The following is a 27686-nucleotide window of genomic DNA, read 5'->3' on the forward strand; positions in this document are numbered from 1 at the left end:
CCTGGCTCATCTGTCATAAATTATTTGATCAGATATGTTTGGGATTATTTCTGGGCCTTCTACTGTGTTCCATTAATCAATATGTCTGCTTTTATGCTAGCACTGTACTATTTTGATTGCTATAGCTTTGCAATATATTTTAAAATCAGGAAGAGTAATGCCTCCAGCTTCAGTGTTCTTTATCAAGATTGTGTGCCCATAGAAATTTTAAGATTTTTAGACTACTTTGGGTAGTATAAACATTTTAACAATTAATTATTACTTAATTATTCTGTGAGCATTGAATATTTTCCCATTTGTGTCTCTTTCAATTTTTTTTTTTTTTTACCACTGTCTTATACTTCTCAGTGTACATGCCTTACACATGTTTTAGTTCAGTTCAGTTCAGTTCAGTTGCTCAGTCGTGTCCAACTTTTTGCAACCCCATGGACTGCAGCATGCCAGGCCTCCCTGTCCATCAACAACTCCTAGGGTTTACTCAGACTCATGTCCAATGAGTCAGTGATGCCATCCAACCATCTCATCCTTTGTCATCCCCTTTCTTCCCATCTTCAATCATTCCCAGTATTGAAAGGTTGTTGTTGAATCACGCGAATACACCAGGATTCTTGGCCCCCGGAGGAGAAGAATTCAATCCGGGGCCAGAGACGAGGCTTGATCGCTCAGAGCTTTTGTGTAATAAGGTTTTATTAAAGTATAAAGGAGATAGAGAAAGCTTCTGACATAGGCATCAGAAGGGGGCAGAAAGAGTACCCCCCTGCTAGTCTTTAGCTGGATGTTATATAGTCACTAGCAGTCTGTTAAATGAAAGAAAGGAATGTCTTAAAATTCAGAATGGCACCAGGCCCCTCACGCATAAGATGCATTTTGGGATAATATTGGCACCAAATGGTTTATCCTGGGCCATAAAATGATTAACTTGAATCTTGAAGAAGGGCAGACCACCATACAAATAGTTTCATTTACATAGATTAGGGGAACAATATCTGAGTATAACATACTGGTTTGTCGAGTAGGTTCTGGGCCAAGAGGCGGAACTGACTTGGAGACAGAGTTTGGGGTAAAGGCGTAGTACATTAGCATAGTTTAAGACAAACATTTCCATAAGAAAAAGGCATTGGTTATCTCTAGGCTCGAGAATAGCTAACTTCAGGAGAAACTGGGTGTCATTATGGCAACACAGTATTTTAAGAGAAGCCTCCCTTTAAATTTGTATAGAGAAGGAAAAAATATTGCTAGTTTGTTTCCTCCTGCCGCTTAAGAGAGATAAAAATGTCTGACACTTGCAGGCTATTTCCTCCATTTGGAGACCCCTGGCCTTCCTGCTTGTTACCCTCTCAGTATGAGGGTCTTTTCAAATGAGTCAGTTTTTCGTATAAAGTGGCCAAATTATTGGGGTTTCAGCTTCATTATCCGTCCTTTCAATGAACACCCAGGACTGATCTCCTTTAGGATGGACTGGTTGGATCTCTGCAGTCCAAAGGACTCTCAAGCATTTTCTCCACACCACAGTTCAAAAGCATCAGTTCTTCAGTGCTCAGCTTTCTTTATAATCCAACTCTCACATCCATACTTGACCACTGGAAAAACCATAGTTTTGACTAGACGGACTTTTGTTGGCAAAGTAATGTCTCTGCTTTTTAATATTCTGTCTAGGTTGGTCATAACTTTACATCCAAGGAGTAAGTGTCTTTAATTTCATGGCTGCAGTCACCATCTGCAGTGATTTGGGAGCTCTGCAAAATAAAGTCTGTCACTATTTCCACTGTTTCCCCATCTATTTCCCACGAAGTGATGGGACCGGATGCCGTGATCTTCATTTTCTGAATGTTGAGCTTTAAGCCAACTTTTTCACTCTTCACTTTCACTTTCATCAAGAGGCTTTTGAGTTCCTCTTCACTTTCTGCCATAAGGGTGGTGTCATCTGCATATCTGAGGTTATTGATATTTCTCCCGGCAATCTTGATACTAGCTTGTGCTTCATCCAGCCCAGCGTTTCTCATGATGTATTCTGCATATAATTTAAATAAGTTGGGTGACAATATATAGCCTTTACACACTCCTTCCTTTATTTCTTTGGTTAAGTTTATTCTTAAGTGCTTTATTATTATTGATGCAACTATAAATGTAATTATTTCCTTAAATTCTCTTTCTGATAATTTGTTGCTAGTGTATAGAATTTCAGCTGCCTTCAAACTAATGGAATTCATTTATTAGTTCTAACAGATTTCTTGTTGAGTCTTTAGGGTTTTTCACATATTATGTCATATGCAAATATTGACAGTTTTACCCTTTCTAATTTGAGAGCTTTTATTTCCTTTTCTTACCTAATTGTTCTGAATAGACTTCCAAATATATTGAATAAAAAAGAGGTGAGACTAGCATCCTTCTCTTGTTCCTGATCTTAAAGTAAAAGTTTTCAGCTTTTCACTTTTGATTATGTTAGCTGTGGGTTTGTCATACATGGCCTGTATTATATTAAGATATGTTCTCTTTGTGCCCACTTTCTTGAGAATTCTGAATATTTTTATGCTAATACCTTTGACAATTTACATGAAAGGATCAGATTTTTTGAAAGGTATTAGCCACTAAAGTTTACCCAGGAAGAGACAGCTAAAGTGTTCCAAATATATTAAAGAAATTGAGTGCATAGGTAGAACTTTCCAACAAAGAAAACTTAAAGGTCACATGGTTTCACTATGTAATTCTACTAAAACTTTAGGGAATAATTAATTGTAGTATCATGGAAATTTTTCCCAAAAATAAATAAGAAGGACTTCTCAATTTTTACTATGAGGTCAGTATGATTCTGATACTAAAGCAAGGCAAAAGCCTTATAAAGAAAAATTAAGTACATATAAATATCAAAGCCACAATTGAAAATATTGAAGGACACACATTAAAAAATTCTTGACAAATTTCATCTGATTGAATATAATTATTTTGAAAAATAAAATATACCAACACCAACCGAGGCTTATTCTGGAGCTGCTAGATCAATTTAACATTAAAAATATTGCACTGTAATTCATGACATTAACAAAACACCTCAATAAATTCAGGGAAATTATTTGATACCATTTATCATCCACTACTAATAAAAAATGTTTCAAAAACTATAAACAGAAGACAATTCCCTCAACCTGGTAAAGGGCTTTTTTAAAAAGTCTGCAGTTTGACATTATACTTATTGGTGAGAGAGTAAATGTTATCTCTCTAATATCAGTAGAAAGGCACAAATGTCACTTCTCACTGCTTTAACTTAGGGCCAAGGATTATAGTTATTATTGCAAGGCAAGAAAAATAATTAAAAGCTTTCAAATCAGAAAGATGCAAGACTGTTCTTGCTCATAGCGTGATCATTATGTAGAAAATCCTGTGGATTCCATAAAAAAGTACTACTGGAATTGAGTTTAGCAGGTATACAGGATACTAGATCATCAAACATGAAAAACAGTTGTATTTTTATATAATAAAACAACCAGAAATTGAAATAAAAACCAGACAATTTCCAAAGCATTAAACTATGAAATAATTAGTAACAAAGCTGATGTGTTCATCCTCAGTCACTCAAGTAGTGTTCAACTCTTTGCAACCCCATGGACTATAGACCACCAGGCTCTTCTGTTCATGGGATTTTTCAGGTAAGATTACTGGAGTGGTTTGCCATTACCTTCTCCAGGGCATGTTCCTGGCTCAGAGACTGAACCCATGTCTCCTGAGTCTCCTGCCTTGGCAGGTAGATTCTTTACCACTGAGTCACCTGGCAAGTCCAGTGAAGCTGACAATGCACGTATAAACCTGATAATGCATGGTTAAGAACTGTACAATTATAACTAAAACATATTATGGAGAAATTAAAGAAGATAGATAAATGAAGAGAGAATCTATTTCTATGAATTGGAAGACTATTTTTTAAGATGTCATATCTCTTCAAGTGTGTCTGTAGTTTCAACATAATAACATTCCATGTTGCAGTAGGAATTTTGTTATAAGAACTAAGAAGCTGATTCCAAAATTCTTAAAGAATATAAAGAACATGAAATATTGTAATAAAAAATAACAAGTTTAGAAGAATTACATTGGGCTACCCTGTTGGCTTAGACAGTAAAGGATCTACTTGCAACGCAGGAGACCTGGATTCAAACCTTGGGTCAGGAAGATATCCTGGAGAAAGGAATAACTACCCATTCCAATATTCTTGCCTGGAGGATTTCATGGACAGTGGAGCCTAATAGGCTGCAGTCCATGGGGTTGCAAAGAGTTGGACACGACTGAGTAACTAACACACTTTAACACTTATTACAAAGCAATAAAAATACAGTGTAGAATTGACATAAAGATAAATAGATTGCCGGAACAGAATGGAAGATGCAGAAATATTCTACACAGTCAACTGTTAACAACAAAAAAAAATTACTTTCTGTCGACTAGTATCTTTTCTGCAGGTTTAGAACACTTGGAGACTCCATGGAAAAATAAACATGGCCCGTAATTTTGTTGTTGTTGTTATTGATTAGTTGATAATTCATGTCCAACTCTTTGCAACCCCATGGATTGCAGCACACCTGACCCCTGTCCTTCACTATCTTGAGCATACATCAAAATTAGCTAAAATAGTTCACAGTCTTAAATGAAAATCTAAAATTATAATAACTCTAGAAGAAAATATAGGAGTGAATGTTTGTAATCTTGGCTTTAGTAAGGAGTTACTATTAAAGAAAAAAAATAGTTTGGATTGACCACAATAAAGAAATTTTGTTCTTCAAAATACACTTTTAACAGAAAGAAATGACAAGCAATAGACTGGGTGTAAAAATATCTACAAATCACATATCCAATAAATGACTTGTATCCAGAATACATGAAAAACTCTCAAAATTCAGTAATAAGAAAATAAATGGCCAAAAGACTTTAATAGATTTTTCATCAAAGAAGATACTCTTAAGTCATATTCATAGCTGTATGAATAACTACATAAAAATTCAACATCATGATCATTAAGGAAATTCAAATTCAAATCACAATAACAGTGATATACCATTACACTCTAGAATATCTAAAATTAAGAATTGACTCTACCAAGTTTTGGCAAATGTGTAAAAAACCTGGCATTCTCATAAACTGATAATGAGAATAAGAGAAATGATTTAACTACTTTCAAAACTAGATTTCTAGGTTCTTAAATGTTTAAAAATACTCCTACTATATTGCCCAATCTTTCTATTACCTGGCATTTGTTTAAGAAAAAATAAAAGCATGTGCCCATACAATGACGTGCACATTAGTTTTCATCACATTTTATTTATAGTAATAGCCCCAACCTGGAAATAATGCAAGCATCCAACAAGCTGTGAATGAATAAACATGTTGTGGCTTATCTGTACAAGAGAAAGTATCCTGTGATAGTTGGTCTGTCATGTACAACTCTTTGTGACCCCATAGACTGTAGCTTGCCAGGTTTCTCTATCCATGGGATTTTCCACACAGGGGGTCTTCCCAACCCTGGGATTGAACCTGGGTCTCCTGTCTTGTGGGCAGATTTTTTACTGTTTGAGCCACCAGAGAAGCAACTACTCAGCAATAAAATGCAATGCAATGCAGGAGACCTGGGTTCAGTCCCTGGGTCAGAAAGACCCCCCCTGGAGAAGGAAATGGCAACCTACTCCAGTATTCTTGCCTGGGAAATCCCATGGTCAGAGGAACCTGGCAGTCACAATCCACAATCCATGTGACGCCATGGCGTCACAGAAGTTGGACATGACTTAGCGACTAAACCACCACAATAAAATAGAATGAATTATTGATACACATAAAAAATATGGCTGAATCTCAACCTACTTACACTAAGTAAAAAAGCCTGACAAAAGGTTCATAATATTTCACTGTATTTTTATAGAATTGCTGAAAATGCAGTCTTATCTGTAGTGACAGAAAGCAGATTAGTGATTACAAGGGGAAGGGGCAGGAGCCAAGCATCACAGAAGGAGGAAATATTTGAAGATATTTTCTTTCAATATTCTTGACTGTGATGATGGTTTCATAAGCCTATGCATAAACTAAAGCTTATGATGTTGTACAATTTACACTTCTCAACAAAGTCAGGCTCATTGGCTAAAATGTCCCCATGGTCTAAGTTTTTCACTCTTTCCTGTCAGAGTTTTGCTTTTGATATAGGAAATAAGTTGAAGGTCCATTTGTTTGTCTTTTCTGTTACCTTTAAAGTAAAAGTTTGGACTTGATTTTTAGCTTCTATGTTTCCTGAAGATGAAATAAAATAGGACCTTTTTTAAGGCTGCCATCAAAAACCTCTGCCTTTCAGAGTGTGTTTTAAATTGGCAAGTAATCATGTTAAGCCTGCCAATTTCCTTTTACAAGATTCTGACACTGTCACAAAGAGTTTGATAAATATACATTATCCTATGTTGTTTAAACATCACAGTTAGTTGTTCACCCAGTGAATGGCCCTTCACTTGCTTCTCATCCCAATTAACCACAGGTGAAAGCTTTAGTAACTTAGATGCTACCATATGCCTAGATAATCATTACTCTGGTGACCACCAACAGTGTGCTCTCATTAATCTCAGTTAAGTAGGTAACCCAACTCCAAAATCATCCCAAGGTGTGTTTTCTAGACCTACTTCTTGAACTTTGTGTTAGTCTAGGTTCTCTAGAAAACACAGCTCAAAGCAAAACTTATGTGCTAACACATTATTGTAAAGGACAATCCTAGATTAGTAAGAATGAGGTAAAAGTAAGTAAAATCAGAGAGAACAGAAAACAAACAAACAAGATGTTGTGCTATGAAGCAAGTCATTATTTCACCAAGAGACACAGCATGGCATTTGGAAAATCAAGCTTAAGGTGCATCCAATGGAGGGAACATTGGAGAGCAAATTTATCCATGGGCTTCCTCTTGTTTCCTGGCTATACTGCCCAGTACCCACACACATAAACACATTTCTAAGTGTTGTCACATGGCTTCTCAGGCAGTGAGAAGTCAGACCCACTAATTCTTCTGAAGAATTAATGGGGCTGACTCAAATGCATTGCTTTTTACAGCTGAATAATATTCAATTGTGTATACCATAACTACTGTGTCTTATTCAGTTATAAAAAGCAATTCATTTGAGTCAGTTCTAATGAGGTGGACTAACCTAGAGCCTATCATACAAAGTGAAGTAACTCAGAAAGAGAAAGACAAATATCATGTATTAACACATGTATATGGAATCTAGAAAAACGGTACTGATGAACCTATCTGCAGGGTAGCAATGGAGATGCGGACATAGAGAACAGACTTTTGGACATAGTAGGGGAGAGAGAAAATGGGATTATTTGAGGGAGTAGCATTGAAACATACACATTACCATATGTAAAGCGGATAGCCAGTGGGAATTTGCAGTATGACACAAAGAACCTAAAGCCAGTCCTCTGTGACAACCTAGAGGGATGGGATGGAGAGAGAGGTGGGAGGGAGGTTTAAAAGGGAGGGGACACAGTATACCTATGGTTCATTCATCGTGATGTTTGGCAGAAATATTCACAAAATTGTAAAATAATCATCCTCCAATAAAAATAAAATACCACTAAAAAATAAACAAACAAAAGGAATTGATGGGAAAAGACAGAAGTTCAGGCCCTTTGTCTTTAGATGGTAGGAACGCAGAGGCCACAAGGTCATTTACCGCAGACTGGGCTGAGAAATGGCCAACCACCAGGAAAGCAGATGAGACATTTGAGACCTGAAATCTAAAACAAGCACCTACTATATGCTTGTACAGGACTAGGCATGGAAACACATACTGCCTTATAATTTACACACATTTTTTAGATCTTTAGATCATTTCATACTTATCTTACACTCCAGCTTATAGTATCCTCTGTTTCTTTGCTTCTTTGCCACCTGGTTCCTGATTCACCAGCTTTCCTTTCCAAGGTCTAATCTGTGTTCGTTCCTAATTTGGACAAGACTCTGATGCTGCTATTGCCTCCTTGCTACTTTCTCTTTTTCAGGGAATTTCTTGGACTGTCTATTACAGATTTTTGACATATAACACCTCTATAGCCTATAAACCTTTTTTTATTTTTTGTTTGTTTTTGTCCAACAGCATGCATTCTACTATCTATCTATTTTGCTGTTGTTCAGTCATTAAGATATGTCAGACTCTCTGTGATCCCATGGACTGCAGCACACCAGGCTTCCCTATCCTTCACTATCTCTTTGTTCAAACTCGTGTCTGTTGATTCAGTGATGATGTCCAACCATCTCATCCTCTGTCACCCCTTTCTCCTCGGGCCTGTAACCTTTCCAATTATCAGGGTCTTTTCCAGTGAGGCAGCTCTTCACATCACATGGTCATGTATTGGAGCTTCAGCTTCAGTATCAGTCCTTCCAATGAATATCTATCTAGTTATCTAATTGTTTATCTGTTTTAAATTTTAGTAACACCAATAGCTAAATATGATTACACTTTTTCTTTTCTCCACCAGCAAAAGTCAAACTTGATTTTTCTTTTTTAGAGTAATATGTAATAATGGAAACCTAAAATTCCATGAGTCCTTCTCTTGACTAAGCCTCAGTAAAATCATGCTCTGTTAGAGTACCAATTTAATAGTTAGCAACCTGGTCTCCAAGCACCTATGTGACATGCAAGATTTTCTTACCTTTATTAACTTGCCAGCAAGCAGTTTTTAAAAATCAAATATATTCTAAAGTAGGTGTATTTGGACAATATCTGGATGGCTTAAGTGTTCCCTGTTTATCAATAACTTGTATAAGCTGCTTCATGAGGCAAAAAACAAAACATTTCAGTAAATATAGGGCATATAAACAAAGCACAACTTTTGTTCTTCAAGTCAAATACTGAACTGTCTTTTTCAGTGAAAAGATTTGCTTTTCAATAACTTCCATTTACCCTGTTCACACCATTATTAAACCATTGGTCCCCTGATAATGGCTTTCTACTGCTAAAGGAGCATGAGCAAAATGTATTTAGGATGATGTTCCAAGCTAGAGACAGATTTACTACAGATAATTTAATATAATTACTATGTGATCCCATTTAGATATGGGATAATGATAGGTCAATATAGTCAAGGCTGTGGTTTTCCCACTGGTTACATATGGTTGTGAGAGCTGGACCATAAAGAAGGCAGAGCACCAAAGAATTGATGCCTTTAAACTGTGGCTCTGGAGAAAACTCCTGAGAGTTCCTTGGACAGAAAGGACATCAAACCAGTCAATCCTAAAGGAAATCAGCCCTGAATATTTGTTGAAAGGACTGATGCTTAAGCTCCAGTATTTTGGTCACCTGATGTGAACAGACGAGTCACTGGAAAGATGAAAGGTCCCTGACTGGGGAAGATTGAGGGCAGAATGAGAAGAGGGCATCAGAGGATGAGATTACTGGATGGAATCACTGATGCAATGGACATGAAGCTGGGAAAACTCCAGGAGATGGTGAGGAATAGAGGGGCCTAGCATGCTGCATTTCATGAGGTCACAAGGAGTTGGACATGACTGGGTGACTGAACAACAATGACAGTATTTATGATATGCATTCACCAGTTTATATACCAGATCAGATCAGATCAGTCACTCAGTCGTGTCCGACTCTTTGCGATCCCATGAATTGCAGCACGCCAGGCCTCCCTGTCCATCACCAACTCCTGGAGTTCACCCAGACTCACGTCCATCGAGTCAGTGATGCCATCCAGCCATCTCATCCTCTGTCGTCCGCTTCTCCTCTTGTCCCCGATCCCTCCCAGCATCAGAGTCTTTTCCAATGAGTCAACTCTTCGCATGAGGTGGCCAAAGGACTGGAGTTTCAGCTTTAGCATCATTCCTTCCAAAGAAATCCCAGAGCTGATCTCCTTCAGAATGGACTGGTTGGATCTGTTTGCAGTCCAAGGGACTCTCAAGAGTCTTCTCCAACACCACAGTTCAAAAGCATCAATTCTATGGCGCTCAGCCTTCTTCACAGTCCAACTCTCACATCCATACATGACCACAGGAAAAAACCATAGCCTTGACTATACGGACCTTTGTTGGCAAAATAATGTCTCTGCTTTTCAATATGCTATCTAGGTTGGTTATAACTTTCCTTCCAAGGAGTAAGCGTCTTTTAATTTCATGGCTGCAGTCACCATTTGCAGTGATTTTGGAGCCCAGAAAAATAAAGTCTGACACTGTTTCCACTGTTTCCCCATCTATTTCCCATGAAGTGGTGGGACCGGATGCCACGATCTTCGTTTTCTGAATGTTGAGCTTTAAGCCAACTTTTTCACTCTCCTCTTTCACTTTCATCAAGAGGCTTTTTAGTTCCTCTTCACTTTCTGCCATAAGAAATGTTCTGTATTTAACATGTTTAATATGTTAAAAGTTAAATATATGTTAAAAGTTAAATATATGTTAAAAGTTAGCTTAAACAGTAGCCGGTTATTAGCTGCATTATAAAAAATAAATATTTTAACAAAAAGTACATAGCTTCCTATTTGTTTCACTTTTGTTGTAAGGAATGATACAGACATCTCATCCATTTACTATTTACTGTTAAATAAAATAGTAAATCTATTTACTATTTCTTGGGAATATATTTCTCTAATCATTTAATTTGAGCATAGGAGGGTAAAGAAAGCAGGGGAAAACTTACTCAGGCCAAGTTTTATGAAAAATCATCTTGCTTGAAAATGAAAATGAAGTGAAAGTAGAAGTTGCTTAGTCGTGTCCGACTCTTTGCAACCTCATGGACTACACAGTGCATGGAATTCCCCAGGCCAGAATACTGGAGTGGATAGCCTTTCCCTTCTCCAGGGAATCTTCCCAACCCAGGGATCAAACCCAGGTCTCCCACATTGCAGGAGGATTCTTTGCCAGCTGAGCCACAAGGGAATCTTGCTTGCCTCCAACTTAATTTTAAGGTAACGATGTTTTTAGAGTAATAACACTGAGGGGTAGGGAAATACAATTTGTTGAATACCTACTCTGTGCCAGGTACTATAGTAGATGCTTTATCTGGTTTCTATGACATAATGTTCATGAGAAGTCCAAGAGGTAGATGTGAGAAACTTGTATTTATCCTGAGGATCCTGAAGTCAATATGTTACATTTCTGGCCCAAAGACCCCCAGGAGGAAGGGTCAAAGATTTTATGGCAGTAGATGTCATTAGAACGTTGCTCAATTTCATTAAGATTTAAGACAAACTTTATTTTTCTTACACCCATTAAATCAATCATCCTCTTCACATCTTCTGAACCCCATGAAGCCAATCAAACCTCTTAAGTCTCCTGACCCCCATTAAATTATGGAGCCTCTTAATTCTCCTGACCCTAAATCAGTCAGTGTTAGTAAGTCCCTTGACTTCTCCATTAATTCAATTAGCACCCTTAAATCACAGGACCCCAGTGAATGAATCAGGCTCCCTAAATCATGGGAACCCCATTACATCAACAAGCCCCCTTAAGTCTCCTCACTCCAATTAAATCAGACAACCTTAAATCTCCTGAACCCCATTAAATCAATCTTATCTAAGTCTCTTGACCCCCATTAAATCATCCAGCCACCTTAATACTCCTGACCCTCAGTTAATCAATTGGTTTTATTGTCTTCTTAGACAAACTTTAGGTGAAGACCTCAGATTGTCCTTCGGAACAAGTTGGTCTGTAAGGACACTTCTAGGATAGAGCATCTTTAACATTTGTTGCTATTGTTGCTAAGTCACTTCAGTCATGTCCAATTTTGTGCAACCCCATAGACGGTAGCCCACCAGGCTCCCCTGTCCCTGGGATTCTACAGGCAGTAGCTGCTAATATTTGTTATGTCCAAATAGCCAAGTTTGCAAATTCTTCTCTCAAAAAAATATCTAAGATATTTTTCTTAGTAACTCAGTTGAATTAATGATAATTTTTTTTTTTAATTTTATATTTTGTTTGATCTTTTGGAATATTTATGATGGCTAATTTTATATGCCAACTTGAGTAGGCCATAATACCCAGAGGTTTGGTCAAACACCACTGTGAATGTCACTGTGATTGGAAATAATATTTACATCAGTAGATTGACTCAAATAGAATACATTCTATAATGGAGTTTATGGGGTGGGTCTTACCTAATCAGTTGATGCTGGCAAGAGATAAAGACTGAAATGCTTGGGGAAGAGAGAATGCTGCCTCCAGAATGTCTTCAGACTTGAGCTGCAACATCATTTCATACCATTCAGTGTGCCCGTCTGCCCTGATGATTTTGATTTACTAGCTTCTACAATCACATTAGTCAGTTCTTTAAAATAAGTCTCTCTCTCTCTCACTGTCAGGAGAACCTAGACTAGTGCAACATGTGATGTATATTTTATCCCTCATTAAAAGTCTAACTGCCTGGTATAGCCATGAAAAACATGAGATAAATTTGCAAGGCCTAAATTAATTGTGATCTGAAACATGAGGGAGAGACAGAAGAAAACAAGAGAAGGAATAGTAACAGGAAACAAGATTTTTTTAATGTTGAAGATTAATGAGCTGTGCATTCTAATATACTATTGGTTGTATATATGATGGTAAAAAAATGAGAATAAACATAAATATAATTTCAAAAGTTTGTATCCTTTGATTATACTTTCATTGCTCTAAATCTAAGAGAAAATTTAGAAATAGTTTCTATTTTGAATTTCTACTTGTTTGTTTTATTATCTTTGGCAAAAAGAAGTTCTTGACAGCATTATCTAGTTGAGAAAAGTAATCATAAATAAAACAAATGTCTAAAAGTAGATAATATTTAAATATGTGAGTATTGGAATAGTATACAGACATTAAAAGAATTGAGAAATATTAATGTTGATAATTTTATACAAGCTGAAAATAAAAAGCTAAAATATACAAACATTCAGAACTCCCATCTATGGGTCTGTATGTTTACTGATAAGTACTTAAGCACTCCCAAAACAGGTGAGGGTTATACGATATAGAAATAAAACCTTAAAAAATTTGTATTTCCAAATTATTTGCCATCTGCATGCAATATTTAATAGTTAAATTTTAATTGAAAACAAGAGAAATATGAAGGTTATTAGAGTGATTTAGGAAAGGAAAAAGCAGAGAAGTACACATGGGATGGAGTGGGAGGAGATGAAGAAGAGACAATAGCCTCAAGCCTCCCTTGGTTAATTGGGTTCCTTATGTTGTGTCACTTACAGAATCTATTTAACAGTATTGTCAGGAGCACAGGGCTGGTGAGCTGATTTGAAAGGAGTATTCCTCAGCTTTCTTACTTCTATATTTGCACATTTCAGGGAACTGTTGCAAGGGGAGAGAGAATACTAGATATTTTGATAAAATGTCTGTTTGAGTATTTAAATCAATATTCAGCCAAATTCAAGACCAAGGTTGAGGCAGCATATTAACATCATATATTAAACTTCTGGGATACAAAGACAAACCCCAAATTGTATACAACAATTACCATAATACCATTATTATCATAATTTAAAAATTCATTCATATCAGTGTTTGCTGCTACTAATCAACACTGTCAGTGCTAGATGGCTCCTGTGTTATCTCTTCAGCACATTAGAAAAACTAAACAGAATTTTCACTGAGGTCAGTGGGAAGTCTGAGAATGGTGTTCAGCACTGCTGGTATAAGACCCTCTCAATTATAGTTGACTAAGGTGAAGACAAATTTACTCTCAACTCTTCAGTTCAAAGATTTTGTCAGTGGTAGTCATGTGATTTCATTTAAATCAAGTCACACATAGAGGTTTTGAGCACTGCTTGGAAAGAGTTAGTGTTGGAATATTACAGAAGCGTTCAGACTAGTATTCTAACATTTTTCTATTTATATCTGGGTAAGCAATTGTTAGGGCTTCCCTAGTGGCTCAGATGGTAAAGCATCTGTCATCAATGCAGGAGACCAGGGTTTGATCCCTGGGTTGGGAAGATCCCCTGGAGAAGGAAATGGCAGCCCACTCCAGTATTCTTGCCTGGAAAATCCCATGGACCACGGAGCTACTGTGGCTACTGTCCATGGGGTCGCAAAGAGTTGGACACGACTGAGCGACTTAACTTTCACTTTCATTTTCAAGCAATTGTTGCTTTACAATGACTTGAAACAAATTTCTCCTTAATCTTTATATCTAGAAATGAGGATGAAACAATGTAATTGGCACACAAAATACTGCCTCTGCATTTCCATCTGTATCTTGGTTTTCTTTGCATGATATCAATTTCAGCCTCTTTCCTGGAGTGGAATGATTTGTACATCTTTACAGCAGACTTTGTGTACGAATACTTGCACTCTTGAAGCACAGCGGTTCGATTCCTTATTCAGCAGGTTCCAGCAAATGAAGCTCTTTCTCTGCAAGCCCTGTATTATTGTTATCTCCATGAGACAATATTAAGGCTTTCTTTTGTTTAACCAGCCTTTAAAAATGTAATAGCCAACATTCCACATTGGTTAAACATTCGTATATTATGAGGAGGGTAAAAGCTCATAGCTTGTCTTCAAAAAAGAATGATAAAAATGACCGTATTAGGGCTTCTCAGGTGGCACTAGTGGTAAAGAACTGGCCTGCCAATGCAGGAGATGTAACAGAGACAGGTTCAATTCCTGGGTTGGGAAGATGCCCCAGAGGAGGGCATGGCAACCCTTTTCAGTGTTCTAGTCTGGAGAATCCCATGGACAGAGAAGCCTGGTAGGTTACAGTCTGCAGAGTCGCAAAAAGTTGGACATGACTGAAGCGACTATACATGCACACATATATATAATAGATTATGCATACATATATATATATATGTGATATATAGATACATAGGTATACATGTACTGACCATAACATTGACCATAAGCAGTACCTTGAAAAATGCCCCCAAAAGCCTCTGTCTTTGTCAAAATTAGTTGACAATAGTTTAATAATTATTTTACCAAACTTCATTTAAATATTTAAACAAGTGCCAGAACTATGATTCACCATAAGTTTTTTATAACTGAGTTCGGAGCTTTTATAAGTACTGAAATTCTAAGACAGCACAGTTGACATTTTATTCATGATGAAAATTCTCAAACACCTTTTTAAAATTGATTCCTGGTTTACATTGAGTCAAGCCACCATAATCAAATTATATGTAATACTTCATTCTTATTTTGGTGAAAGTTTTGGAATCTAATTTACCATTCAACTCTATGCATGTTAAATTATAAGATAATATATCTTCATGTTCTATCCTATATTATTTGTAAAATTTTACAGACATCTATTTATTAGCTAAAAAAAAAGACTAAAAAATTTCCTAAAGTTATCTGGTGGGCATAAACTGTCAATGGCTTTAATAGATTAATACTTTTAGTAAATTTAAGTGTCAATCTTTCTCCCCATTTGTGACTATTTCAAAGTTCTTAATAATGACTCTAGCACATAAATCTAACAGCTTTTACCATAATTATTAATGGTTGAGTTATTTTCATTAGCAATGACAAATAACTCATCTGACTGATACTCTTTCTCCATATAAATCACATAAAATTTCATTTAAAGTTCTATGGTGCTTCCTTCTGTTTAAAATTAAATATTGAGATATTAACAATAAATCAGAATCCCATGCCAGTTTGTAATCCTACTGTTGTCATGGTAATTAGATATGGTGTTACCCATAAGATCACATAGTCATTGATCACGTATCAGCTTAGGGATGCCAGCCAGAACAAGTGCTGATGTTGGCATCAGGCTCTGTGGCTTTCCAAAGGCCAAGAGAGAAAATGAGTCTCACATACAAGGGGCATAAAAGGGGCAAAAAAAAACTTGAGTGCATTTGCAAGATGTGTTTATTTGAAATATGTGTGAGATTTGCTGTCCTTATTCTCAGCAAAGAGAAGAAGGGGGCTTGCACTGATGGGGACATGTATTTAATAAACATTGCTGAACATCTTCTGTGTGCCAAGGGATATGCTAGGTGCTAGGAACATATGGGTAGAAGTCTAGGTAAAGCCCTGTCCTCCCACAATTTCCTTTCTAGTGGGGAAAGCTGTATGGTAAACAGATCATAACTAGTTTATGTGCCACATGCTACCAGAAAGGTATTCACAGAGAAGCTTTAGGGGATAAGCCCTCAGCACAGTGGGAATTGGTTCCGTTTTCCAAAGGTGGGCATAAAGGCATTCCTTACAGAGGTAGCAACATGAGCCCATGACCCAGCATCCTTAGGAAATTGAAACTGTTGGTAATATAGCCTGTGTTATGGTGCAAGGAGAAGAGTAATGACAGGTGAAATGGGAACCAGATTATGCAAGGTGTGTGACACCATGCTGGGGAGTGGTTTCTGAAATAATTGCTAACCCAGTTGATCTGGGGTGAGACTTATGAAGTTTATGCTTAACAGGCAACATTGCTATACTGCTGCTGCTAAGTCACTTCAGTCGTGTCCGACTCTGTGCGACCCCATAGACAGCAGCCCACCAGGCTCCCCCGTCTCTGGGATTCTCTAGACAAGAACACTGGAGTGGGTTGCCATTTCCTTCTCCAATGCATGAAAGTGAAAAGTGAAAGTGAAGTTGCTGAGTCAGGTCTGACTCTTTGCGACCCTATGGACTGCAGCCTACCAGGCTCCTCCATCCATGGGATTTTTCAGGCAAGAGTACTGGAGTGGGGTGCCATTGCCTTCTCCGAACATTGCCTATAGGTAATAAGAAACTATGGGTCTGTTTTATTGCTTCTCTGCTCTTTTTTTTTTTTTGGTTTTTTGGCCCCCAAAGCATGTGAGATCTCAGCTCCCCAACAACCAGGGATCAAAACTGCACCCCCTGCATTAGAAGGCAAAGTGTTAACTGCTGCACCACCAGGTAAGTTCCCATAAATTTATGTTAAATGCAGGAATGTTGTGTGATGACTATATTTGTATTCCTGAAAGATCCTTCTTGTATCCATAAAGGTACAGATGAGGAGTCCAGTGAGAACTGCTGAGTTGTGGCCATTACTCAGGCAAGTCCTAATGGATTGTGATGATGGTTAGGGTGACGAGAATGAGACAGATTCCAGAGAAAACAATTTGACAGAATGGAAAGGACAGAGAAGCAGATTTCAAGGAGCAGGGGAGGGGTAAGGAAAAGGAATGTCAACAGTGAGTTCAGCTACCCTGTACAGTGATGGTAATTTTGAAGTGCCTGTTGGACATCCAATGGGAATGTTCGAATAGAACACTCAATTTAAGAGTCTGGAATATAGTAGAGAATTCCAGGCATGACTGGATTTGCACATAGATATTATTGTTAATGGTTAAATGTGCCCACAACTAGATGGAAGAGAGTAAGTTCATCTAAAGAGAGGGTATAGAATGAGAAGAAAACAGGAATGATTTGGAGTTCTTTCAATTCTTACCTTGGACACTACTATGAACATAACAGTTGGGCTGCACACTGCAGGCCTACAAGTCTTGCAATTGTCCAGCTTTAATACTGAAGAAAGGGTCAGAATCAGAGACAGAGACATCAACAGTGTAATGGATGGGGGATCTTATATGTCTGAAGCAAGGTCCTGGACCAACACCCACTGTGTGAAGCACAGAGTTGTAGGACATAGCAGTGGTCTTCAGTAGTCTTCTCTTGCAGGGGAAGGGAAGGTGGCCAGTTACATGGGAACTGCTGTCAGGTTGGCTCATTGGAAACCAGCAGAGGGCCACACCCCCTCGTTACCCTTTTGATAAGAACAATCTCTAGCTGAGGTTTGGGACAGGTATGTAGGAAAGTCAGTTAGGTGTGTAGGGTTCAGGTGAAGTAGGCGCTGATGGAACAGGGGATTACAGAGAGCAAGAGAATAGCCTTCCTGAGTGGACTGACCACACAATAACCAATGCTGGTGACTCATCAGGGACACAAGGTCAACAGGCAGGAAGAAAATTAGGTCATCATCTGTAGCTCATATAATTATAAGTTCCTCTCTCTGGCTTCACAACCCAACACCCACTAATTACCCCCATGAGACTGGCTTTCACTTCAGACATTCCTCACATCACATTTTGCACTTTTATTTCTCTCTTTATCTTCCTAAGATGTCTCTTATACTTGCTTTTATGTCATTAAAATGTGAGTGAGAGGGTCATGGAGTATGATTTACTTGGCTTGTTTATTTGTCTAGTAATTATAAAACTCCTTTCCCCCTCTTCGAAGATGAAAAGTAAGATCAGTCCTGAGGAGAGCAAAGCTATTTGGCAGTGAATAACTTGCCTCAGGATGGTTTCAAAGGCGATCATAAAGACAGATAAAATGTGATGCCAAAAAAATAAGAAACCCAACTGTGTACTTAGCTCTGCTCTTGTGGCATGCTCAGTCGCTCAATCGTGTCTGACTCTGCAACCCCATGAACTCTTATGTCGATGTAAGAGACCCGGGTTCAATCCCTGGGTCAGAAAGATTCCCCTGGAGGAGGACACGGCAACCCATTCAGTATTCTTGCCTGGAGAATCCTCATGGACAGAGAAACCTGGCAGTCAACAGTCCATAAGGTTGCAAAGAGTTGGACAAAACTGAAATGATTTAGAACCCACGGACAAGCCACCTGGGAAGCCATCTCTCTTCTTAGGGACATGATTATGCTGCCTGTTGCACTGAAACTTGGTCTTCAAAGGAAAGAAGTAATGAGATGCCTGGTGTGTGATCCTCAACATTCCACACCACAGACTGAGAACTATTCCATTTTTGATGGGAATAAATCAACTTAAGCTCCCATTGACCCTGCCCCTTTAAGTTTCCACAGCCCACAGCCCTTTTGCACAGCTTATTTTCACAGAGGCTGACAGCTGGCCCAATCTCCTGCATTTCAAAACTGTTTTGACTGCCTGGCCCTTCAAGGGCACAGAAGTTCCTCTCTAACTCTGGTATCTCAGCAGCAGTGAAGAAAAACCAGCTCAAGTCAAAGGGTACTTGGACTGGCTTCTCGGATTTTAAATTGGCATTATGTGATGCTTAATTGGAATTATTTCTTGGGGCCTGAGGGATAGTTGTTTCTAATCAAGATAAAAAGTAATTAGCAGGCAGCTGTGAGGTGGGGAAAAGAATCTAAAATACCTCTGACCCATTTGATACAGTGTTTATATGTGATAATGGCTTCATGGCTTCTCATAAAAAATCGATTTCTTTTAATTAAGAAACTTAAGACTGCAGTTTATATTAAGTCCACAAAATCATGGCTTATTCTCAGATCCAAATGAAGGAAATAAAGTCAAGGGACATAAACTCAATTTAATAAGACAAACTTGCTAGTGCCCTGTGAGGCTGCCCTGAGTTGACTTCCCTCCCAGGCTGGATTCGTGAACTCAAATCCCATACTTCCCTGAAGGGAAGAATTCTGTTTTCTCCCCTAATTTTGAAAATATCCAGTTTTTCCTGACTGCTTACAGGATGTCTCACATGCCTTAGCATGAAGTAGAGGGCCTTTTATAGCAGACCCACTCTATTTCATTTCCAGCTAAAACCTCCATGTAACCGCTGTGCTAATCATATACTAGGCACTTATCACATGTGGTCTGCAATCGTTCCATCTGTCCCAATCTCTAGAAATCCCCTCTGTCTTTTCTCCACTGCCAAAATTGAATTATTCTTATAGTTAATCTTCCCTTTGACAGGCTTTCCAGTTAGTCACCATTGTTTGAACTAAGCCCTACTTTCTTTGTTTTTGCTTATGTCTATGTTTAGCATTATTCCTTCTGCTATATTTTATTTAAGTTTTTATTATGGTTTAGTTAATTTACAATGCTGTGTTAGTTTCAGGTGTACAGCAAATGCTTTGGTCCTGTCTGACTCTTTGCAACCCTGTGGACTGTAGCCCTCCAGGCTGCACTGTCCATGGTATTCTCCAGGGAACAATACAGGAGTGGGTTTTCATGCCCTCCTCCAGGGGATCTTCGGACCCAGTGATTAAACTTGAGTCTCTTATGTCTCCTGCATTGGCAGGCAGGTTCTTTAACACTAGCACCACCTGGGAAGTACATATTCATTTTCAGATTCTTTCCCATTATAGGTTAAAATATATTGAGTATAGTTCCCTGTACTGTACAGCAGGCCCTTGTTTATTTATTATATATAATAACTCAAACTCCTAATTTGTTAACCCAAACTCCTAATTTGTCTCTCCCCCCTCTTCCCATTTGGTAACAATTAATTTTTTTCTATACCTGTGAGTCTGTTTTGTAAGTAAGTTCATTTGTATCATTATTTTATATTCCACATATAACTGGTATCATATGATATTTGTCTTTCTGTGTATGACTTACTTCAGTTAGTATGATGATCTCTAGGTCTCATATTGCTGCAAATGACACTATATCAATCTTTTCCATGGTTGAGGAATAATTCATATATATATAGGTATATATTTATCTATCTAAATATATATATATTTTAATTCCAATTTCATGGGTGCAGTCACCATCCATAGTGATTTCCTAAAGGAAATCAACCCTGAATATCGTTGGAAGGAATGACATTGATGCTGAAGCTCCAATACTTTGGTCACCTGATGTGACTAACTGACTCACTGGAAAAGACCCTGACGCTGGGAAAGATTGAAGGCAGGAGGAGAAGGGGATGACAGAGGATGAGGTGGTTGGATGGCATCACTGATTCAGTGGACATGAGTTTGAGCAAACTCTGGGAAATAGTGAAGGACAGTGAAGCCTGCCATGCTGCAGTCCATGGGGTCACAAAGAGTCAGACACAACTGAGCTACTGAACAACAATATATATGTGTGTGTGTGTGTGTGTGTGTGTATAGTTATATGTATGTGTGTGTGTGTGTGTATACCTTCATTAAAAAGCTGAAAAATTTCCTGCTAAAATCAAGAACAAAACAAGAATGCTTAATTTTACCACTTTTATTCAACCTAGTATCAGAAGTCCAAGCCAAAGTAATTAGACAAGAGAAAGAAAGAAGATGGTATAATATCCCTTATTTACCTGTCTCTTTTGTACTAGGAGACTTCCAATAAAGCTCTTTGAAATCAAGACCAAATAAACTTCTCATAGCAAGTCTGCAATGGGATTTATTGAACTAATTGAACATAATTAGATAAATTTGTGCTCAATAGTAACAGGAACATAGGAAACAGAAATGGTAAGAGATACAAAGATCGTGCATCTTGTTTTAAGTTCCTATTCATTCGACAGTTGTTTTTTTTTTTTTTTAAAGAAAGTATCTTTGTCAGCCATGGTTGTAGGTTCTTAGGCTATATCAGTGACTAAAATATCAATGATCCCTGCCCTTATGAAGCTTTCAGTCTAGTATTTGAACTGATCAATACAGATTTTTTTCAAAAGGAATTGGTAGAAAGTGACACATGTTATGAAAAAAGAAAAGATACAGCAATTTTGTAAAGGTGTCTGTGAGTATTACGTATGGGATTGATTGTAATTTTAAATAGATTGATCAAGACATGTCTCATTGAATTGGCAGCATTGGAGCAAACACCTTAGAGATAAAAAGTTAGCCTAATGATATCTGGGAGATGATTTTTCCAAGTAGAGCCAACAACCAATGCAAGGTATCTGAGGCATTATTGAGGAAAAGCAAGGAGGGCAGAGTGGCTGGAAGAAAGTTAAAGTAAGAGAAAATTGATAGTAGAGAGGCATTAGGTATTTGTTGCGGGGTGGAGGGGTAGAGTCGAGGAGGATAGGATGTGTAAGGCCTTGTAGGCCACTTTAAATGCTTGGCTTTGATGATTAGAGAAATGGGGAGCCATTGCAGAATTTTGAAGTAAGTAGTAGGATGACTTGGAGAAGGCATTGGCACCCCACTCCAGTACTCTTGCCTGGAAACTCCCGTGGACGGAGGAGCCTGGTAGGCTGAAGTCCATGGGGTCTTAGAGAGTCAGACATGACTGAGCAACTTCACTTTGACTTTTCGCTTTCATGCATTGGAGAAGGCAATGGCAACCCACTCCAGCGTTCTTGCCTGGAGAATCCCAGGGACGGAGGAGCCTGGTGGGCTGCCATCTATGGGGTCACACAGAGTCGAACACAACTGAAGCGACTTAGCAGCAGCAGCAGCAGTAGCATGACTTATCTTGGACTTTCAAAGGATGCTCTGTTGAGAATACTGTGTACTGTTGTGTACTGTAAGTACACAGGGATAGAAGGGCTCATAAGTGACTATGTGAACGTGAAAGTTGCTCAGTCATGTCTGACTCTTTGTGACCCCATGGAGTATACACTCCATGGAATTCAACAGGCCAGAATATTGGAGTAGGTAGCCTTTCCCTTTTCAGGGGGTCTTCCCAACCTAGGGATGAAAGAGGCTAAAGGGCAAAATTCAGGTGGCAACAAGAGAGATGCTACAAAGGATTTAGATTTGGGGTATTCGGAGATAGAGTCAACAGGAGGGATATCTTAGTGTGGGGTGAGATAAAAAGAGGAGCAGAGGATGAGTCAAAAGATTTTTGTTCTAAGCAACTGAAGAAATGGTGAAACCATTTCCTGAAGTGGGAAGGCCCATTTCCACACATGAAAGAAGAAGATAAAGAATTTAGTTGCAGACATACAACATTTAAAATGCCCACCAGATATCCATGTGGAATACCAGTGAAACGGGGGGAAATATGATTCTGGATGCCAACACAGAAGGCTGAGGTGGGGAACTCAAGTTTGAGAGAAATTGGCATTTTCATGGCATTTAAATCATGAGATGGGATGAAATCACAAGAAAGCTCCCTGGGGAACTACATCAAGGAAAGGAAGGATCGGCAAAATGAGGCCAATTTGGAAATGAACTAATTTAAAGTGAATGCTCCAGGGAAGTCAGTCAACCAAGCAGGGGATGCATGTTGAATACACACTATACTCCAAGGCACTATGCTGTAAGGGATGCAGCAGAGCCAGAATTGCTCTTGCCCTCCAGTGGGAAGTAAGATAGACAAACATACAGAGACAAGAAGATACACATACCAGAATCGTTATTACTAATGAAAAGGGTCAACATGAAAAGCAGAATTATAATACGTGTATAGAATGTCATTTATCTGCTCTCCCAATGGAAGGAGAATTTGATTTGGTTCTTAGAGGAAGAGTTTGATCCTCAAATAAAGAGGACATTCCAAGCAATAGGAAAAGCATGAGCGAAGAAGATGTGCAAGACCATGACAGGTAGGAGGCTGCAAATGAGGGATCAGTAGGTTGGAAAAGCAGGTGAGAACGTGGAACAGACAACACTGGTAGAAAGACTTGATCATGGAAGTAAAAGGGGCCTGTGGAGACTGTTAGAGTTTGGCTGTTACTAATAAAAGCAGGATGTTTGAAGATATAATTGATTGTTCCCCAGGAATACAATGTCCTTCCTTATCAGTCTAACTTTTTAATGTAATCACTAGACTGCTCTGAATCATTGCCCTACTTTTCTTTGATGACAGTAGTGACCAAAAAGGCTGAACAGTACTCTGATGTCAATTTTGTTTATTTTTTAATTTTAATTTTTTAACATTTATCTATTTACATATTCATTTGGCTGCATCAGGTCTTAGTTGCAGCAGGCAGGATCTTCGTTGCATCCTTGGGATCTTTAGTTGCAGCATATGGACTCTTTAGCTGTGCTGCATGGGCTTAGTTTTTCTGTGGCATATGGGATCTTAGTTCCCTAACCAGGGACTGAACCTTAGTCGCCTGCAGTGTAAAGTGGATTATTAAGCACTAGACCACCAGGGAAGTCCTTGACTTTTCATTCTATATTGGAGTATATTTGATTAATAATATTGTAATCATTTCAGATGTATGGCAAAGTGATTCAGTTGTACAAACACATGTATCTATTCTTTATCAAATTATTTTTCCATTTAGGTTGGTACATTATATTGAGCAGAGTTCTGATGTCACCTATAAGGAAGAAAATTTACAAAGACTTTGGTAACATTTTCCAGGAAGTTTTTAGCCAAATCTCCACAATTTAAATTTCACAGCATATATGGTATAAAACTTCCCAGATCAACTCAGTTCAGTTCAATTCAAAATCTACTGTAAGCCTGGAGGTTAGCTCCATTCATGTGACATAAAAATGAATATTTCATGGCCACAACCTTGATTTTTCACTGTCAATATTTCTGGAAAACAATGCTTTCAGTATGTTGTGATATGCTGTGAGATAGTATGAGCAGCTGAAAATAGGAACCCAGAGGAACATGAAATTTATGCTGGGGAATCTTCCTGGTAAAGGTGGTACCTACTCACTATGTTTTGAAGGTAGCCAGGCAAATGGACAGACACCCAGTTATCAGTAATCACTATCTATGAGACCTTAGACTAGTGAAAGAGGTCCTTTCTTCTATTTACATAAATCATAAGATGTTATTTAATTTTTATTTTTTAAATAGAAAGTTGCCTTTTTGTCATACAAATCAAAGGAAGCTGAGTCCTTTTGTAATAGTCACTAGGTTTATTACATGACAGGTTCAATGATATTTGTAATTATAAATTCTATTGCATACTTTAATAAATAGAGAGGTCATCCTACAAAGAAATCAGGAGGCAGGCTTCCTAAGTATCCAGAACAGCATGTGCAGAGGACTGGAAGAAAAGAGTAGTAAATGGTGGATTAGATATTACCAGAGCAGGGGCCAGAAGTGCTGAATGAAGATGTATGCCTGGGGGTGATGCAGACATATGGTTATCTGGAAGTCCCCTGAAATCAGGAAATGAGTGAGCATGGCTTTCAGTCCAGGTGGTATTCTTCATCACCCTATATTTTGGGACATGGAGAGTACATGCTAAATAGACACCAGTTCTTTTCTCAGACATGTGTCTAGTTTGTCATCTCAAAGCAAAGTAGCCTCTCAGTTACTCAGTAAAACTCACTCAGTTTACTCAGTAAAAGTTAAGGGAAAAAGTACTCATATTTTCTCAGAAAAAATATATCTCCCATGATGAAATAAATAAAGTGAATAGTTAGCTATAATCTATTCATTGTTATAAATGAGAAACATTCATGCTTTTGCACTCCAAAATCCAAGTATGAAGATTACAGAAGACATTGATGGTATCAGCTAAGTGATTCATAGCTGATAATCCCAAAAGAACCCCTCAAGATAATCAAGTAGCCAGCTTCATTTAAGATGACCGTGAGTCTTCAATTTTACCAGTGGTGTTTATTAGCTCAACTAAATTATTACATATGTTTGAGTTCTATTGACATTTAAGTGGAAACAAAGAGAGGAAAATAATATTTCCTCTGGGGTATCTAGCTCACCATTACTGAACTGAATCAGAAAGTGATCATGGATCTGACTATTTGCTCAACCCCACTCTCCATATACACACTGAATTCCTAAGAAAGTAACGCTGAGTAATAAAATAACAACTTTAATGAAGTTTTTCAAAGTTTTGATGATTATTCAAATCATCATAGCTGTATTGTTTTTATTACTCTGACACTGTTTTAGGCGGTATCTTACTTTGGTTTCCCTGGAAACAAACTCTGAAACTGAGTGTTGCCTGTAGAAAACATATTAAGGAAAACTCTTGGGACATACACTTCCACAGAAAGAAGGAGAGCAGGGAGCAGGTGAACCCTGATGACTGCAGCTGCAGCCTCTGAACATCTTACATGAAGCTCTAGAGCTGATCAGTCTTACAGAGGTGTTCCGAGGAGGAGCGTGTGTTGAGGTCTTTGTCGTCCTCCAGCAGCCAGTCATCTGCTGCTGGCTGCCCCTGGGTCAGGCAGAACTCCCACAGTAGGTTGTATGTCTATGAGCTATCAGCAATGGATATTCCAGCAGCCAAGGGAAGGATACATTTACTCTGAAGAGGGGATTTGGGATATGGTGATAAGACCAATTATTCACTTTACCCACCACTGGGTGGATTATAGGCATACCTTGTATTGAGAATCATGATAAGAAAATAAGTAAGTTTCTGTGCTTTAGCAAATGTGATTTCATCTGACCTGGTTCAATGGGTCATAATATTTGGAATCCCTATGGGACCAGGGGAGACCTTTGAGTTTAAAGTTTTATTTGACTTGAGGGATTTCCTTGAAAATCAGTTTTAGTTGATCAAAACATTCAAATCAAGTTTTGATATATTTTTCTTGCTTTGCTTTGGAACATTGCTCTTGTAACTTATGGAAAGGAGAAAGGTGAAATGCAGCAAATGGAGACAGAAGAGATGGAAAATGAAGCCACCAGATAGAAGACTTGCTTGGTGTTAGATTTCATTTCATTCATAGGATTGAGAAATCTTGCTTATTAAACTGTCTACTTTGTTTTCTGATTTGTTCAGGGTGGAGGAAAGAATTACCAGCTTAGTGTCTGGTTGTGCTGATATGCTTGTACCAGAATAAATAGAGTGTCAGAGCAAGTGTGTCAGGTTTCATGGAGAAATAGGGCATGCATAGTCCACTGGGCAACGGGCAAAGAAGTCCTAGAGGAAAAAGTGGGAACCCTAGGCTGGAAGTTTGAGTCATAGGCTCATGCCACAGGTCTGGACTAATCATGCCCTCTTGGCCATGCCATCCCCTGTATGCTGATGCATGCTAAATTGCTTCAGTCATGTCTGACTCTTTGTGAGCCCATGAACCATAGCCAGCCAGGCTCCTCTGTCCATGGGATTCCCTAGGGAAGATTACTGGAGTGGGTTGCCATGCCTTCCTCCAGGGGATCTTCTTGACCCAGAGATTGAACCTGTTTCTCCTACATCTCCCACACTGGCAGACAGGTGGATTCTTTACCACTAGTGCCGCCTGAAAAGCCACTTCCTCAATTTCTTCAGCTGTGTAATGGGCCTAGTTAACTCACAGAGTTATGAGATCAGATAATAAGTCTTTGTATAGAGTTTGCAAAGTGTAGAGCATTAAGAAATAATTCATAGAAAATGGAACTATGACCATACAACTCAGTATGAGAGGATTGATAGAATAAAAGTTCAAAGTTCTAAGTGAAAGTTTCAGACCACTAAGTATCATCTTAGAAATATTATTTTGACATAAAATACTGAGGTGATAATCTACCAAAAATGCTAAGCACACTGCCCCCTACCCACATGAAAAACAGCACATGGACACTGATATTCTCTATTTTTAAGTCAGAGTCCTGGTGTGAGGTATACTGTAAAATGTAAAATACTCAGGGAACTGGATGATTATTGAGCAGTAGACAAATGAGCATGACCGCACATTTTTTTTTCCCCATTTCTCCACTAAGAACTTCTAGACCAGTTGATACATCAGGATCACACTCTTTTTTTCTTTAACTAACTAAATTAGTACAAAATAAAAGCTATTAGTGGAGACCAAGAAAGTTCCTTCGAAATAGTGTTTCCTTCACATCCATAAATCCAATGCTTGTATGCAACATGCTTACAACAATTTTTTTCTTAATTGAAGTACAGTTGACTTATAATGTTATGTTAGTTTCAGGTGTACAGCAAAGTGATTCAATTATATGTGTGTGTGTGCATTTGGTTGTGTCCAACTCTTTTGTCCCAGGCAAAAATACTGGAACGAGTTGCTATTTCCTATTCCACGGGATCTTCCTGACCAGGGATTGAATCCAAGTCTCTTGTATCTCCTGCATCGGCAGGCAGATTCTTTGCCACTATACCACTTGGGAAGCCATATATATATTCTTTTTCAGGTTCTTTGTCTTATACATTATTGAAAATGTTAAGCAAAACTCCCTGTGCTACACATTCGTCTTTATTGGTTACTTATTTTATATATAGTAGTGTGTAT

Source organism: Bos mutus, chromosome 2, assembly GCF_027580195.1.
Source record: "Bos mutus isolate GX-2022 chromosome 2, NWIPB_WYAK_1.1, whole genome shotgun sequence".
Taxonomy (NCBI): Eukaryota; Metazoa; Chordata; class Mammalia; order Artiodactyla; family Bovidae; genus Bos; species Bos mutus.